This window comes from Canis lupus, chromosome 9 (assembly GCF_048164855.1).
Source record: "Canis lupus baileyi chromosome 9, mCanLup2.hap1, whole genome shotgun sequence".
Taxonomy (NCBI): domain Eukaryota; kingdom Metazoa; phylum Chordata; class Mammalia; order Carnivora; family Canidae; genus Canis; species Canis lupus.
The window spans coordinates 32,078,336-32,092,730 of NC_132846.1; the positions used below are offsets into that span (position 1 = coordinate 32,078,336).

The following is a 14,395-nucleotide window of genomic DNA, read 5'->3' on the forward strand; positions in this document are numbered from 1 at the left end:
TGGGACTTTGAGACAGTGAACCCATCTTCAAAGACAAGGCATTGTTCCTATACCAAATTTGTGAATGAGTGTACACCCATAATATTTAAATACCTGTGAACATAGTGCTCGCTTCGGCAGCACATATACTAAAACTGGAACGAAACAGAGAAGATGAGCATGGCCCCTGCACAAGGATGACACATAAATATCCGTGAATGTAGATGATAAATATCAATGAATACATATATATAATGAGAGTATAATTTTTATGATTCCACGCTCTAACCAGTTTTTTTAGACTATCAATCCAGTCACATTAGTTTGGAGAATTTCTGTTGCAGCTGTGGCATGTTGTGTAAAATACACATGTCCACTGAACATGTCAAAATGCTTACGCTATACAGGTTACAAGAGAACTGAGCCAGACTGGGGAGAGAGCAGACACTCACACATCTCCTTTATCATGCTCATCAAGGATCCACTTAAGGGCAGGGGGAGCGGGGGGGACCCTGGGGGCAGACCTATCTACGCAAGCTCTCTGACTATACTCTCTTTCTCCCACCTTCTCTCCCACCTCCTCTTTCTCTCTCTACCTCTCTCTCCAACCAATGTAGTTTAGTTCAAAGAACTCTGAAATAAATAAGGGAGAGAGCATTTGGAGTTGAACAACAGTGTATTTCAGAGTACTTGTTTCAAGAAAGAGAGTATTTGGCTTAAAAAGATTTGAAATATTTGTTTATGTAAACCCAACATAGAAAGAGAGAGAAAGAAGGAGGGAGAGGGAATTCCTTTAAATAATGAGATAATGAGATTTGATTTAGTAATATGTGACATATGTTAGATGGCTCAGGAATATACCTATTTCTCATGAAGTGAGACAGGATATGATAAGAGAAATCTTATTTTAGGTGTCCTAAAATCCAGTGTGTTTTAGGTCATTTTCTATCCTCCTTAGTCTAAAAACATTTCAGAAAGACCTTTCTGTGTCTCTGTGCTCTGTCTAGACTCTATATCAGAGCACAAACAACTGCAGAAAAACGTGAGAATGCCTGTAGATACTGGACATGCTAACAGAGGTATCTGAGAACCCTCAGGAAAAATAATATTTTACCATGAGGTGATTGTTGTCTTTAACAACAACAGCCGTATGAATGTGCTTTAATTTATGCTAACATGGAATGCTTAAAATCATAAAACAGGTATGATCATTAGGTTCCTATTCACCCAGGGAATGCAGATCCCACAGATAAGTATGTCAGAACATGAACTTCGTGGGAAAGCATGAATCTACCCCACCTCCAACAAATAAGAGACCGTCCTTAATTTCAGTAATAACTCTTAGGGGTTTAATTTTGATAGATTGTGAGGTATTTTATCCTAGCACATAAACCAGATGCTTCTCTCAAGTTAATGGGGAACAACTGATGGCTGCCAGATTAACTAGAAAAGAAATGTTTCTCTCTGCAGTTCTGGATAATAATGCAACTTAATGGCATTTCACCTGGGTGGACTTTTAAGATGGATGCATTTGTCTTTTGCCTCTCAGGGCATAGGTCCAAATTTGGAGCAGATGGTGGAAAAAGATGGATGGCCACAGAGATCTCCAGGCAAAATTGGTCAGATTTCTGCAATCCTCATTAATTCCTGGTTGACCATCATCCATCTCCATCTCTCTGACCCTACATAATGAATTCTGATTTCTGAAGATTTTCTGGGCCTAGAATGACCAAAACGTGCTGACTAAAATCTGAACAGATTGAAAGAAGCACTCACCTGCTATTTCAGGCTGTTGGAAGAAAGGGGCTGTTTCAATCTGAAATCTTGCTGTTCTTACTTTGAGCAATAGTGGATATTCTTTTCTGGTAATGGGACACAACTTGGCAGGGTATGAACTCAAAAGCTCAGGGAGTGAGTTTAAGAGACAAATTTCTTCCACTGTTGTTCAGGTAAAGGAGAGACTTTTGGATTCTTAAATTAAGTCTGATGAGAGACTAACCATCCATCATGAAGCAAGACTGACGGGTCACCCTAGCTATGGAATGATATATAAAGAGAAGCAGATGATTGTGGGAAAACCACAGAAGTATTGTTCCAGGCCATGGAGGTAAAGAGGGGACCCCCAAGGTCAGTGGAAGGAGGGACCCATGGGAAGTACTAGAAACAGCAATACTTCGTAGATTTAATTAAAACAATGCCTATGTGAGCTTCTTGATCAATGGCCTGATATTCTCATTTATTTCCACATTAGGTTGGGCTTATTGACATAATTGTTTTTGCTCATTACTGAAGACTCTCCTGCTAACCAATTTGTATTCCAATTTTTTTATTGCAATTATATTAGTCCCCATTCTGAGCCAGATGCCTTTGGTTTATAAACATTGTGAAAGACACTTAACTAAGAGGACAAACGATCTTCATTTAGGATGAGAATTTTTTTTTTAAGATTTTATTTATTTATTCATGAGAGACAGAGAGAGAGAGAGAGAGGCAGAGACACAGGAAGAGGGAGAAGCAGGCTCCATGCAGGAAGCCTGATGAGGGACTCGATCCTGGGATTCCGGGATCATGCCCTGAGCCAAAGGCAGACGCTCAACTGCTGAGCCACCCAGGCATCCCTAGGATGAGAATTTATGTGTGACTGACAAGGTAAGCATTAGCCCTTTGGTTGCCATAGGCCTACATACATATACGTATCCCCACATGTTGGAGGAAAGGAACATACCAGCAAACAAAATCTGGGAAATCATAGGTGCTTAAGACCAAAGAAGAAAATGCCCAGGAGATATGCACTTAATTTTAAGAAAAGCTAAATAAGTGTGACATTTTCGATGGGCCTTTTCTTTACTTGAGCAGAATGACAGTATTTTACTAGTCAACCAAGACATAAATCAAGATTTAAACCAACTTCTCACCTTTCATGCAAAACCTAACCTCAGTAGTTATTAAAAATAAATGGGATTTAAATAGATGTAGAAGCACCTATTTTATTTCCAATTTCATGCTCTCATATTTTGCTCTATGGTTTTAGATCTGTTTGTTTAGATCTGTTTACCCCAAGCTGATTGGGGTAAAAACAGCCCTGAGAGACAGCTGGGAAGGGAACAGGCTTTCAAGTCCATGACAAAGTCCTGGGCTCTGGGTTCAGCTGAATTCACCAAGTGACCCCAGTCCAATTTCCTCACCTTGAAGACAAGAACAATTATGCATACCGTCTTTTTATGGGATGCAGTGATATCTATGACTGGCACCATTGGTGGCTTTGGGCAGAGAGTTTGGGGTTATAACTCTTCTCTCTTCCTCTGGGACCACGAGTATAGGTTAGAGATCCAGGCCCAGGGAGGGCATTGGCTTTATTCTCGCCCTAGTCTACACAGCAGTTACAGTCCTGTTATGCCGGCTCATTCTGATTGCTGAGTCAAGGACAGGTGCTCGCCACTCCTCCACATCCTGACACTCTCCTGGATTCCCAGTTCTCTCTCGGTCATATTTTCCCTGCTCACAGGGCCAGTGACCTGGGCGAAGTCTCCATGAGGCCCCTCCTTTTGCTGTCACCTGCTATGTGTTTCACCAATAACTGACTTCCAGGTGAATAGTAATTTCTTCGTTCACAGCTGTTCTCACACATGTTATTTTGCTTTCTCAAGAATATTTACTAAGTTCTTACCATGTGCAGGCACCATGCTTACACTTTGCCATCATCTTCTTGTTAACTTGAGAGACCCATGGAGGGATCCCTGGGTGGCGCAGCAGTTTGGCGCCTGCCTTTGGCCCAGGGTGCGATCCTGGAGACCCGGGATCGAATCCCACATCGGGCTCCCGGTGCATGGAGCCTGCTTCTCCCTCTGCCTGTGTCTCTGCCCCCCACCCCCCCACTCTCTCTCTGTGTGACTATCATAAATAAATAAATTAAAAAAAAAAAAGAGACCCGTGGAGAAGAGAGGTGACAGGAGTACCCCCCGACTGGGCAGCTGTCCTGTGGGGGGCCCTCGCTCCAGGCCTGCAGGACCGCCTCCCCCCAACCTCTGAGTCTTCATGGCCACCTCGTACAGTTGTCTTCACCTGGTCTCTCCTCCTGGTCCATCCTACAGGCCACCACCAGATATGTCCCCCGTACCACCATCCTGGCATGATTTCTTCCTCATAACCTTCCCATTGTTGTGTGCACAACAGCACTCTTGCTTTCCCTAAACCATTTCTCAGCTGCCACCAAAATGTGCTATTTACTAGATTCCCAAATACACTTGTGCCTCTGCATGTTCTCCTTCCATCCGTCTGTTCCATCTCCCTGTTCCATCTCCCAACCTCTCAGTTGCCCTTCAGCCTCACATAAATCTGGAGCCCATGATGCCCTCCGTGACTGGCTGGACTAAAGACCATTTCTCTCCCCTCGGAGTTGTGGTACTGATGATATCATCAGTCAGGTGGCATGGTGTGTGGTGCCTGGCTGGGTGCTATTGCACTCTATTGTCAGGATCCCTAGAAGGCTCTTGGGCTTACAGGTGAGGAAGCCACAAAGACGTTAGTGATGGTGCTGGAGTCAGAGCCCCATTTCCCCAAATCCCAGACTGGTGATCTTTTTCTACTATAACTTTTTACCTTCTGTCCTTCCTTGGAGAACAAGGGCTCTGCCCTGTCTGTATTTGAACTTTATATGGCATCATGTGTAGAGTCTTGTATCTAGGGGATATTCAGTAAGTATTTATTGAAAGAAAGCAAGGGGAAGAAGATAGGAAAGAAAAAAAAATAGTAATAGCTTACCCTTATATGGTCCTTTTGTTTGAGCTTAATTCCTTTTCTAGTTTAATCCCTTAAAAATCCCTAGAGGGAGGGGCAGACCCGGTGGCTAAGCAGTTTAGTGCGGTCTTTGGCCCAGGTTGTGATCCTGGAGACCTGGGATCGAGTTCCGCGTCGGTCTCCCTGCATGGAGCCTGCTTCTCCCTCTGCCTGTGTCTCTGCCTCTCTCTCTCTCTCTCTCTCTCTCTCTCTCTCTCTCTCTCTGTGTCTCTCATGAATAAATAAATAAAATCTTTAAAAAAAAATCCCTAGAGGGTTGGTTAAGTGTCCAACTCTTCATCTCAGCTCAGGTCCTGATCTCAGGGTCGTGAGTTCAAGTCTTGTGCTGGGCTCCGTGCTGTTATTCTCAGCCCCATTTTACAGGTGAGGAGACCGAGGCAAGAGAGGCTAAGTAACTTGCCCAAGATCACAGAGCTGGTAAGTGACAGAGTCAGGACCTGAACCCAAGGAATCTGGCTCCTGAGCCTGTGCTCTTTTTCCATCGTGTTCTGCTGCAGGATTATGAAGGACGGACAGACAGGGAAGGATACAGAAAGAAGGATGAGCCTCACATCAGTGCCTGAGACAACAGAGCAAAAGACATTTAGATTAGGCTGCCACGTTTTGTCTTCTTTTAATTTCCATTGAGAAGAAGCACCACTTAGACATCAGAGCAATGGCCAGACTGTGGAGTTTGTCACTACTGCCTGGAGCTGGTAGAAATTGATTGCTGTGGAACTGCTGACCATGTGGCACCCAGATTACCTGCCTTATATTCTAGTCACTATAGGAGGCTTAGCGGAGAAACTGTCAAATAGCTTGCATATCCCCCGACCTGGAGTCCCTTAGTAAGGGGAAGGTTGCCGCTTTCTCCCCAGACGCTCCCTCCAGAACGTGTTCTTTCCATGGAACGCTGCCTTCAAGGGAACAGTCACAGACTTGAAATCTCCACCACTAGAAAGGAGTAGCAAATGTGTCAAGTTTGGCTGAATCAAGCTGATAAAGAATATTGAATGGGGGCTTTTATCTTCAGAAGCGTGACTGTTAATGTGGTTGGTTTTTAACTAGGCTCCCAGCCGCTATTAGTATTTTTCTGCTCACGATAGCACCACCCTGCCTCACACGCAGAAGAATCTGTCTTAAACGTATTGTGAACTTTAGAGCATGTTAGCAGAAGTGGCCTATCATTCAGGAGCATGGAAAGATGATTTTGCCAGCATTGAGAGAACACTTTGCACCCAGAATCCTAGAGTGAACAGAATACTACTCCAGCTTTGATGAATCACAGCTGAATCATGTTTAAGTGTGTGCTGCATTTTGAGGGATTCCCTTCTTCCCCCTCTCCCGGCCCCTGGGGGGTGAAAAGCATTGCTCTTCCTGTGTAAAACCATTGTTTACACCCAAGACCACTAAAATGTTTTTGTGGCGATGTTGGGAACACATCAAGTGTTTGTTGTGGTCCAGCTGAGACAACTTTATAGGTTAATGAAAAGTGATTTATCTTTCTCCTTAAGCAGAACATTTAGTTCTCTCTCTGCCTCTTTGACTCCGAGCAAATCTGTCTGGCTTCATCCCCTTGCCCCACTCCTGCATCTGCACCACCCTCTTGGGTAGCTCATGGTACATTTTTATGACCATGGTCCTGTCTGTTCCTGGTAATTAAGAACTCTCCGAGCAATGTGAAAGTAGGTTACTGTTCATCTGGTTTCTTGGACGCACTATGTGTGCGCGAGGGTAATTTTTCACCTAAAAGATGAAACCAAAGAGAGTCCAGGAAGTAAAGAATGAATGGACCAGGTAGCTTGCTTTTCTTAGCTCCTGGGGGACCATAAGCATTACTGCTGTAGTGGACAGAGCCCAGACTGACCCTGAATGAAACAGATCTGGGTTCACACTTCTGTGCTGTGTTTTACCAGCTTGTGACCCTGATCAGATGAATTTGCTTTTCCAAATATCAGTTCCCATCTGTGGAATATGGATGATAAGGGTTATTGAACCCTTAGCTTGCAGGGTTATTGAAATGATTGCAGCCACTGGTTGTGAAGTGCCCTACACTGGTGTGCAATCTTAGCTAGTGGCTTTTTTTGTTATTTCTGCTGTTGTCCTCACTGCTATTACTACTGCCTCTCCAAGTATCTCTTGTGTATGGGAAGAACCAAGGGGAACTTGATGCCTTTTGCTTCCCATGCACATAAGACACAGCTTTAACCTTCCAGGCTACCTTCTCTCCTTACCAGAGCAGCAACGCTTGCTCTAAAAACAATAAAAGTAAATATAAAAAATACAACTACATAGGGATGAAGACAAAGAATGAAGTGCTTCCTCACTCCAGGGATTCCTTGCTGAGTACCTTTTTCCTTCTTCCTTTCCTTCCTTCCTTCCTTCCATCCTTCCTTCCTTCCTTCCTTCCTTCCTTCCATCCTTCCTTCCTTCCTTCCTTCCTTCCTTCCTTCCTTCCTTCCTTCCTTCCTTCCAACCTTCCTTCCTTCCTTCCTTCCTTCCTTCCTTCCTTCCTTCCTTCCTTCCTTCCTTCCTTCCTATCGATAGGTACCCACTGCACATATGCAGGGCTCCAAGGTGAGCCCTAGGGGCCAAAGTTGAATCACACACACAAGAAGCTTACCATCTCCCAGGGAAGAGGAGATGCCCATAAACAATCAGGAAGTTAGGTAGAAAATGGTAGGACCATAGGAGAGACACTACTAAAGGGCTATGGAGTTTGGGAGGAGAGAGTAATTTTAGCTGGAGTTGGGACATGCCGGTTTTATAAAAGAGACAACTTAGCATCATTAGGAACACAAATTTGGGGGTTGGGTCATTAGGTTCAAACCTTGGCCTTGATACTTCCTTGTTTGGGCTACTTGAGCAGGCTGGGTCACATCTCCGTGCTTCTGCTTCCTCATCTTTAAAATGGGTATAATAATAGTATCTACCTCTCAGGGTTGTTGTAAGGATTAAGTGAGATGTGTGAAGTGCTTAGAAGAGGTAAGAACTTACTCTCCAAGGAAAGGTGAGCAAAAAATGTTCTTTGTAGACGAAGAAGTAACATGAGCCAAGGCCAAGTCTACTCTGAGGTATGGGGTTGGAGAAGGTGAGAGGCAGGGAAAGACAGCTTGAGATGAGATTATGGATGCTCTTGAGTGGTAGGCTAGGAACCTTGGACTTTCCTGAAAATGTGAAATGAAATCAGTCTTCTAGAGTTCCATAGTCAGTGCGTGTGAAGCCAGAATCTGAACGTGTCTCGGGGTAGGTCTCTACATTTCAGTTGCAGTGAACATGGCAATGAACCAGATGCCAGTGGGCATGAAGTCGAAGCTTGGATTAACAGGGCTCAACACATGGGCCTGAATTGATACCTCAGGGAAGATGTGAGGTGGAGCCCTAGCAGGAAGCGAAACCACAGGGGAAGGGAGGGGAGGTGCAGAGGCATGGGGGAAGGGGGGGGCAGGAAATGTCACACCACTACCCCCATCCACTGCTTCCTTTTTAGATTACAGATTTTTTTTTTCTTGAGGGTATAGTCAGCCATTTTGTTTTTGTTTATGTGTGTTGTTTTATTTCTTTTGAGCCTTGGGTTACATGCAGTCATCTTTACTTCCTGGGTTAGTATGATGGGGAGGTGGGTGTGATTAAAGCTGACCTCAGAGACTTTGTTTTCAGTGATCTTTTTTAAAGATTTTATTTATTTATTAGAGAGAAAGAGAGAGAGAGAGAGAGAGAGAGAGAGAGAGAGAGAGAGAGAGAACGAGTGGGGGAGGGGCTGACAGGGAGAAGCAGACTCCTCACTGAGCAGGGAGCCCAATGAGGGGCTCCATCCTAGGTCATCCTCTCAGGGGCCTTTGTCAGGCCTCCTTCTATGCACTTGTAACAGGATTCTGTAGGATTTTGGAACATGTTTCACAGTGTTCACAGGGCCCCTGAGATGACCTCTTCTCTTGGAATTTGTCTTTAAATGAAAATTGGAGGGTTAGAATGCTTCGGGTTTGATTTACTTTCAACTTTAGCTGTGTGAAGGCTATCTTTAATTTCTAAAATAATCGTCCAAGTTATTATGTTTTAAAGTTAAATTTATTGTTTTTAAGTGTATGGGGATGTGGGGCAGTTCCAAAGACCACATGGAAGTCATTTAAAATTCATTGTGGAACAGGGGTGCCTGGGTAGCTCAGTTGGTTAAGTGTCTGACTTTAGCTCAGGACATGTTATCAGGGTCCTAGGATTGAGCCCTGCATTGGGCTCCCTGCTCAGTGAGGAGTCTGCTTCTACCTCTCTGTCAGCCCCTCCCCCACTCGTTCTGTCTCTCTCTCTCTCTGTCTCAAATAAATAAATAAAATCTTTTAAAAAAGAAAATGAATTGTGGAACAAGGTAGTGTACAATAAATCTATATGTGTACCAAATCAAGATTAATTACCATAAAATGTGGGAACAGAGTGATAAAGTGCAACTATAATGTAATCTGTTGCTCTGGAACCCACTGTTCATCTTCCCAACAAGTGACAGGGAGGAAGATACCACCATTTCAATAGTTGGAAGTGTGATCTTCTGGTCCAGGCCACATTTCTCCTAGTAGAAGCTCGCTTAAAGAGATCTTTGAACTATCTTCAGAGAGGTGCCCGGGCCTTTCTCAAGGATTACCTTGTAAGGAAGGTCCACAAGCACATTCATAAATGATGGGAAGTATTTGTTGATTTGGGTTTTAAAAGCATTTTCTCCATAGTCCTCCAGTGTCTCTTTATTAGAGCATTAATTCCAGTCTTGGAAACTATTACTTATCCATTGTATCCTTGCTTAAGAGTGAAGTTTGCCCCCAGCAGTCTGATAGCCAAGTCACACCAACTTCAATGGGAATGGCACATATTTGTCCAGAGGCAGAATTCAGCTTTCAAACTTTGGCCTAAGGGGCCTGTTTAATATATTATGTAAGAAAGAGTGAGGTCATATAAACAGTCATGGCTCCTACCTTGAACCAAAAGTCGTCCTTATTTGGTACTTATGAAGCTAGAAAACAATACATACAGGCAACAACCTCTCTCGGGACCAGGAAAGAAATAATGGTTGCCTTGTTCTAGACCATGGGTTTTGTGACAGTGTCAGCAAAGCAGGCTGCCTGCTGCTTTTAGCACTTGAGGTTTGGACTGGTTTCATTTACCCCCTCAGTCTGCTTAGAAGGAACATTCTGGGAGTCCACTGAATCCCCACCTGCTGTCAGAATGCCCAGCATCCCTAGGGGGAAGCTTTGTCGTGGGGCCCGGGCCTTGGGTCCTGGGAGGGAGCAGAAGGTCCCAGCCTGGCAGCCCTGCTGCTCTGCAGGACCCTTCGGCAGCAGAGTGTAAGAAGACATAGCATTACACTTCTCTTGGATCATCATTTTGGCTGAGCTAAAGGTAGATCAAATTTCACCCTTAAATAACTGTCTTCTGTCTGTGTAAACAATCACGGCCGTTAGTCTTAAACTTCAAACCTCAGCCCATGGATCTGGATTGGTTTTTTTTTTTCAGACCTTAACTTTGGAGGCCACTCTTTTCTTTCTGAAGTCTCTGATGCCTCTGAGTATGCAGCCTACTCTGTGAGTCAGAAAAAAAAAAAAAAAAAAAGTGCTGGGGCACACATAATTAAAAGGGGAAGGGAATGAAAAAATTCATTCACTTCTCCTTCCTGGGACCTAAATCCATTTTAGTATCCTACTTGCGTCCAACAAGAAATACCAAAAGATTAAAGCATAGCGTTCTCATTCTTTTCCATGGGAAGAAGAGGTTATGCAAAGGAGGCCTATGTCCCTGCATAGTGGGTGAGAAGCCTGGCAAGAGGTTTGTCTCATTTAAGAAGTAAATATATTCAGTGGAAGCAAAAGATGCTGCCAAGTAAATTTATTCCATTTTTAGGGAGAGAAGGACAGGAGTTTTGCTGCTCCTTTATGTTGCTTTTGGATATAAATTTCTGCATGAGGTTCTCTAATAAAATAAGAACCCAACAGCAGCTCATGTGAAACTTGACCTCTTCAGCCTGCCCAAGATTTGAGAAACAGAAGAGAAGGCAAAGGATAATTGATTCAGTTCTCCAAAGGCCCATCCTGACACTGAATGGGATTGGCTTGTTTTCTACCATACAGGTATCTAGTCTCTGCCAGCAGGAGGACACAGATGGAGTCTACCTTTCTGCAGATGTCTTTAAATGTCAAAAACACGAAGAGGAAATCCATTGACACTTTTGTCATTGTGACAATGCAATAATCCCTTAACTTTGATGTAGCCATGCCCCAAATGACACTCAAATCAGTGGAATGGGGAGAGATTTTAAAAGAAGGCAGAGAATCCCTTATCATGGAAAGCAGCTTATTTTATAGCCAGGAAGCTACAGAATCTTTCTGAAATTTTTGCTTGAGAGCTAGACGTGAATCTTATTCCTTAACCACATACTGGGTCTGACTAAGCAACAGTGTAAGAACATGAGAATCCGTGCTTCAGCAGCAGAAAGCTTCAAAGTCTTTAGTTTGTTACTAAATGTAAAATTTAGGAACCCTGTGATTTAATCAAAATGATTGCTTCTGGTTGCAATTGAATAGAGTTGTCATATCAGATTAAATTTTAGCAAGTTTTGTCTGATAGGGATATTCACCAGTCTGGATCTCTACACGGTAGGTGCTTGCTGCATTTATGCAAGTGAGGCTAGTCACCTTGTCATCTAAAGAGGTCACTTTAATTGGCCTGTTTGAATGATCTGTGGCTACGGGGACCTAAGAGCCCCAGTGAACAATCGAGTAGCCTTTTAGGAAGCAAGATCTCATGGCAGAAATTCCTTGCTCGAAAGGTTTAGAAAATTCAGTCCTTCAGCAAGTGTCTTACACAGGCACAAACCTTAACTAAATATAGAGGGCTAAAAGAGAATCCTTCCACGGGAGGGCTCCCTTAAATTAGCACAGTTTATCTACTCATCTGTGTGTGCTGACTCGTGCCTAAACATTGGAGGCCAAATCCAAAAAAAGAAAAAGCAAGTCTGTGGCTCAGTCCTAGGAAAGATGTAGAACAACTGAGTAAAATCCTTGACAGACGAGCCAATGAGAACCATAGCAGGCCCGTGCTGGAAAGAGGAGTGCCAGCTCCTCGTAATCACTCTCATTAATGAACTTCACAGTGTGGCTTTTCAAGTGCCTTTGGCATATTCAGATTTCTCCATTTGTCGTGATTCTGATGTCCTCAAATCATTTCACGATCCAGGTTTCAAGCTTCAGATAAGATCAGAAGTTCTGAGAAGATGTTAGCCACTGATGCTTTCAGTACTTTGAATATCTTACTGTGGCCAGACTTCCCTGAATATGCTCAAGTAAGATATTTTTTTAATAGATGGCCAGGATGATAGTGTCTTAGGTCTTCATCTTTTGAATAGGGGAACAGCTCTCAAGGAAGAGGACGGCTAAAGAGATTTGGAGTCTGGTTTCTATAACTAGGGCACAAGGGAGAGAATGTAAAAATCCCCACTGTCCAGAGCCCCACAGAATGCATTCTGCTTCCCACCGGAGCAAGATCCGTCTGTACAGTTAGGGTTGTTGCCGCTGCCAAGACACTGTACATGCTCTGCACCAATTCTGGCCACACCTTTCCCTCCCTTTGTTAGCTGATTTGTTGTCTACTGGTGACTCCCATTCCTGTGTGAAAGTCAGCCAGTGGAAGACACCTGAAGAAGAGAGCCAGGACAAGAGAAGATATTTGGAAATGGTCCAGAGGTAGTATTCCGTGTGTTCAAGTGACTATGGAATTGTCCTTGAAAAGCTATTATTAAAAAAAAAAAAAAAGAAAGAAAGAAAAGAAAAGCTATTATTGATTGTAGCAGTTTTACCACACTGTGCTGGGTAACCCATTTGGTCATGGTGTAAGAATCCTTATAATTGCATGGATCTATTCTTGTTGCCTTTTGGAGAAATGGATTTTATGAATATTTCTATTTAAGGAGAACAAAACAATAACAAACAAACAAAATGCCTCCAATTCCCATTACCCTGAGTCCTCGCACATAGTATTCTAATGTGGTTTATTCCTGAAACTGACTCATTCAGCTTTTCTCCTGGAAGTTGTCAGTATATATGCCTGGTTAATGGAGAAAATCAGTGCAATGCCCAGGCACAATGCCATGACTCATTCCTGGCATTTCAGGGGCTTTGTAATGGAAATCATAGTTCCAAGCTACCGTTCTTACCAAGTGGATATGTGAATATTAATGAAACAAAGCAAGTCTCCGCACAACTCTTGTATAACCCTCACCAGAGATTCAGTGTTTGCTCATGAAATGAAGGTTTCTCTTCATAACCTACACATGCTTGAATACCACAATATTGTTTTAATTAGTCTTTTAATGCACAGTAAAATATTTGGCTTGGGTGGAAGGAGGAAATTCTCTTCTATGTTGGAACTGTTTGATTAAAAGGGCATTTTTGTCTACTGAATTAGTCTCCTGGGGTTTATACTAGTGTCTGAAGGCTTTTAAAATAGTCTCCAATGACCTGCAGCCAGTTCTGTCTCATTCATTCTATCAACCTACTCTTCTGTAATTGTGTATGTGTGTGCATGTGGTGTATAGGTTATATATATATATATATATACACACACACATGCACACACATACAGTCTATTGGGAGATCATAGAAAAATGAAATCCTAAATAATCCCAACATTTTATTTTACCTTCTGCTTGACCCAACCTTGTCCCCGAGCCTCTTTCAAGTAACATTCCCCCTTTCTTCATGCTATGTAAGATTTAAAAGTAGTAAAATAGCCAAAAGTAGACAGCAGGAGGAAGTGGGGGAAACAAAGAAGACATATTTTAGATATGGCTTATTTTTTATTGACTTGGGTTTGAATTTTGTGTCTGACAGACTGGTGGGACTTTCTGGAAATACCGATGAGCCAGTTTCTCATCATTCTTGGAGACTGAGATGGAAGGTCAAATATTTAAAGATGTTTTTTGGTGATTCTTATATATCTTCAGTCCTTTGGATCAGGAATATTTGGGAGCTGCTAATGGGAAGGTAGACATTGAAGAGATATTTTCAGCAAAGGAATGAGCAATGTAGCTTATAACTCAGCCACTTGATTCTGATCCTGTCTTCTCTAACAATAGCTCTCTGCTCCATGCTCTTAAAACACAAGTGTTAATACTATGAGAAATGAGTTACATGAAAAAAACAGTCTAATCTTTTCTAAAAGTGCCAAAAATGCAAATCTGCAACCAGAAATGTTTAAACTCTCCCCCCTTTCCAGGTGATGCAGGATTCTAGGCAAAGACTGGATTTCAGAGGATGCCCTGAGGCATGGGTAGGAGTGGGGATTGTAGTTTATAGGATCTAAAGATCTTTAGACAAGGATATTCAGAGTGGATGTCTTATCACTACACTAGTCCTGGGTCTTTAGATGCACAAACCATTGTTTTCCTGGTCCTCCTTAGAAAGTGGCTCCTGATGGAAGGGTATTATGTTTATTTTTTCTTGTCAGGAAACTGAAATACAAGAGATTGCCTCCCCAGACTTAGAACCTAGTGCTACATCTCTGAGGTCTTGTCTATAGTTGGGAAACTGTTTTTGCATTGCTGGGTCTTACATAGTACCTCTTCCATCTGCTTATCCTTACCAGATCGATCTCTCAGAATGCGCAA

General features: G+C 42.9%; 1 protein-coding gene and 1 non-coding gene across 4 annotated transcripts in view; both read left to right on the forward strand.

Annotated features, from left to right (window-relative positions):
- SAMD4A (sterile alpha motif domain containing 4A) overlaps nucleotides 1-14,395 on the forward strand; it is a 216,720-nt gene that overhangs the window by 92,643 nt on the left and 109,682 nt on the right. The window lies entirely within an intron of this gene.
- Nucleotides 105-212, forward strand: LOC140640683 (U6 spliceosomal RNA). The gene has a single exon (XR_012037327.1). It is a non-coding gene; the product is annotated as a U6 spliceosomal RNA (small nuclear RNA).